At 44.0% G+C, this 3,762-nt stretch overlaps 1 protein-coding gene across 2 annotated transcripts in view; it reads right to left on the bottom strand.

Annotated features, from left to right (window-relative positions):
• Positions 1–3,740, bottom strand: part of WIPI2 (WD repeat domain, phosphoinositide interacting 2) — a 39,199-nt gene extending 35,459 nt beyond the window's left edge. Inside the window, exon 1 of one of the 2 annotated variants that reach the window (XM_008574418.1) lies at positions 1,355–1,402. The gene's annotated coding sequence lies outside the window, so the exon portion shown is untranslated. Of the gene's footprint in view, positions 1–1,354; positions 1,403–3,687 lie in introns of those variants that run through there. The other variant, XM_008574419.1, reaches the window with a different exon arrangement.
• Positions 3,741–3,762: the final 22 nt, after the last annotated feature.

The following is a 3,762-nucleotide window of genomic DNA, read 5'->3' on the forward strand; positions in this document are numbered from 1 at the left end:
GCCCGCGGGGGGTGCGCCTCCCACATACCAGCCGGGCCGCTCACGGGCTGAGGGGGGGGCGGGAGCAACACCGAGGGTTGAGATCCCGTGGCCGGTCCCGGTCTGGTATGGGCACGACACTGAGGGTTGCGATCCGTTGCCGGTCACGAAAAAAGACAAAAAGGAAAAAAAAAAAAGTATCTTTGACATCACTATTGACCGAAATTTGGGTTTTGAGAGGGAGACTAAATAAATGCTTGTGTTTGACCCACCATCTTTAACTGAAAGTCTTTGTCACTGAATTTAAACTTGTGCATCCAACATCTGAAAGTTTGTGATTTCCAATAAAAAATGAAAATATGAATTAGATTTTTTTCCCTAACTTCCTTATCTTTTCTCTACCCTGTTCCCAATCAACAGTTCATAAAGGCTTTCCCTTTTCATTATATGCTCTTCATGAAAGCCATACTTGATTGTGAAGTTAAGTAGGAACAGTCCAACACTGTAAACAGGATGCAACCTGAATTGTTGCTGCTGCTGCCATCAGAGCCCTGAAAGGCCCTGGTGCCCTCACTTTGGGCCACAGCTGCTCAGAGTTTATCACGGGGACAGCCCCCTCCCTGCAACTCACATCCTCCCCACCCCAGACTTCTACTTGGATATCCCTAAGGTCTTTCAAACTCAGCAGTACCCAAAGCAGAGTTCATCTTTCCCCCTAAACTGAATCCTTTACTAATTTTTCTCCCATGATAATATCACTGTTCACTCAGAACCCAAGCCAGAAACTGGAAGTCATCTAACTTCCCCTTTAAATGCATCATACATGTCCCGTGGGTCACACAAGTCCTGATGGCTAATCAGTCTCCTTCCCATTGGACTGCTGCTGGACAATATACCCTGTAAGTGGTCTCCTGCCCTCCTCAAATACACCCTCTGCAGAGCAGACCGAATGACCTAAAACTTTAAAGTTTGAAGGATCCTCAAAAACCATCTTCAATTTACAGATGAGGAAAGAGAGGAGAGCAGAACCTTCCCAGCACAGTGAGTTTACCCTAGAAGAGAACGGGGAAGAAAGCAGTACATCCAGACAGGTTTCTCCTCATTGTCTCCAGACACTTCATAACATCAAGTCCACAAACACAAGTCCCTTCTTTATTCTATCCCTTTTAGAAATGTTTAAAAGACACTGCCACATCACTAACTTCCCATAAACTGTGATATCCACTGGAAAAATTTAGTCCCTGATATTTCCATTTAAGATTCAAATGACCCTCTGCCACTTATTAACTGGTTAACTTCAATTTCAAAAAGCCAAAAAGTCCTCCAATATAAGCCTTCCAAAGTGTTACTTTCAGAATTCAGGATTGGAACTAACCAGTCAACAGCGAGATGACCGAAACCAGCTGCTCTTGATGACTCTTTCACTGTTCTAGTTCAAAAAAAAAAAAAAAAAGATGGTAAAAAGCAAATAAAACTCATTCACACTTTAAAATAAAATCAAGAAAAAATACCATAATATTTGAAATCATTTTACCAGTACAAGAAGAAAGGCAGGACAGTTATAGTTTGGGATGCCATGAATATTGTGTTGTCAAGCATTTAAAAGACAAAGTGAAATTACTGTAAAACACACATATATCCTATTAAGTGAAATGACTTTCAATTTTCTCAGTGAATACAGCAAATGTGGATTCTAGACCGATATTCTCTGCTTGCTATTATTGTGTTCCTCTATTAAAATAAATTCCGGAAACTGGGAAGGGAGGGAAAGGCATAAACATAAAGCCTCTCTCTGTAGGAATTTTTGCATTTCTTTCCAGTGCAGGTTTCAAACAAATAACACAGGTAGACTTTTAGTATAATCCTAACTCACTATTCCTTCCAATTTATGTTTACACTATATCAAAGTCTCTTTGGAAAGTCAAAATTATGACACAGAAATCTCTTCTTGAACTAGTAACTTCAGGCCACGTAGAGGAGTGGTTAAGCACATGATTTCCATGTGTGAAAAGTTCTATTTCAGGCCACAGTTACATTCTTCTATTATATACGGAACTTGTAGCCCAGTTGAAATACAGCAAAAGAGAATGATTTCCCATACTTGATTACTTTCCATTACAAATAATGAGTAGTGAAAAACTGTTAGACTGAAAGTGGTAGAAAATTTTTTGGAAATTCTTAATTTATACAAGGCATAAAACCCCATAATACTACCTATCGTTTCTTACTGGTCTCAAAATACTAAGGGCTTAAAAACCAAATCAAAATTCGTTTGAAATTTCCTCTTCCCTATCCGGATGAATACAGTCTATCCCAATTATGAGCAAACAACAACAGGTTGTCTGAATTGTTTTTGTTATGCTGGCTTTTGGTTACATAGAACACTATAGTACTTGGCAGTTTTAATCTTTACAGATTGCTACAGCATGATTTCTAAATTCACATTGCTCATAATCCTTCTCAGTAGGTATAAAAAATAGCGTGGCAAAGTGGAAAGAACATTGGAAGAGAACTCAGGAGACTAGATTCTACTTCTGCCCCCATTCCACTATTAACCAATTCTAAGATCCAGGCAAGCTCTGAACTTTTCTATAGTTTGGTCTCCTCACCTACAGTTTGACTAGATGATCTGCCCCCGTTCCAACTCTCAACACAGTGCGACTGTCTTCACTAGTTTCACAACTTTTGGAAGGTGCTATTGAGTACCCACAGCAGACTACCGATGGGGTGTTTGCCATTCTACAATTAACTTTTAATTTTAAAAAATCTCATTTTCTACTTTGCTAATTTCATTCAGCCAATAACAACTCAATTACTTAGCGAGATGCCAAAGGACCCAGTCTTCCTCCTCCCTTACATCACTTCCTCTTACTCACTTCCCAAGATGGCTCTCCTCCCTTCCAGCCCCATAACTCATCCTTCCTTTTCCAGAAACCTCATCTATTAACTATCCTTACAGGTCATCCAGGCAGCCTCTGAAGAATCAGCTTCCAGCCTATATCGGTTTGAACAAACAGCATTCTGAATCCACAGGCTGGCATAAAGTTCTTTCTTGCCCTTAGGATGACCCATCTCCTGATGTCCCAAAACTCCTTGAGCACTGCTCTGTAACATCTCTCTTGACTCAGTTTCTCCCTAGGTCGGAGGCCAGGATTACTGCTAAATTTGTGTCTTGCCAGGAGAAGACACCAAAGTTATCTGCCAAAAAGAACAGTGAGAAAAGAAGAAAAGGAAAAAAAAAGAGGGAAAAGGGGCCCTAAGGTGGTGAGACAAGGAGGAGGGCCTGAAGAGGAGAAAGAGCCGGGGGCGGGGGGGAGGATTGAGCAAGAAGGGGGAAGCGGGAGAGAAGCAAGCAACTCTGTCACCGCTCCACAGGCGGCCCAAACAAGTTAAGCCACAAAGTTCTGCCCCAACTCTCTGAGAAGTGAGGTCTGAAGAACGAGAGGCTCTCCGAGAGCAGGTGAAAACATCCCTATCTCCGCCACCTCTCCCACCCAGAAGTCGCAGATCCAGGGCAGCGGCCGAGGGTCCCCCAGGAGAGCGCCCCTCCCTCCCTCCAACGCCTGGGCCCGTCCCCTGGGACGCCGCTGCCCGCCTCGGCCCGAGGGGAGGCCGGGCCTGCGAACCCGTCGAGCTTGGCGCGGGCTCGGGCCTGCACGAAGCAGCGCGGCCGCCCCACCCCCGGGCCCGACCCCGGCCCGGCCTTACGTGTTGTCCTGGTTGAAGTTGGCGAAGAGCAGCTGGCCGGCGCCGGCCTCGCCACTCTGCTCATTGGTGAAAAAG

The sequence above is a fragment of the Galeopterus variegatus genome, unplaced genomic scaffold, assembly GCF_000696425.1.
Source record: "Galeopterus variegatus unplaced genomic scaffold, G_variegatus-3.0.2 Scaffold1044, whole genome shotgun sequence".
Taxonomy (NCBI): Eukaryota; Metazoa; Chordata; class Mammalia; order Dermoptera; family Cynocephalidae; genus Galeopterus; species Galeopterus variegatus.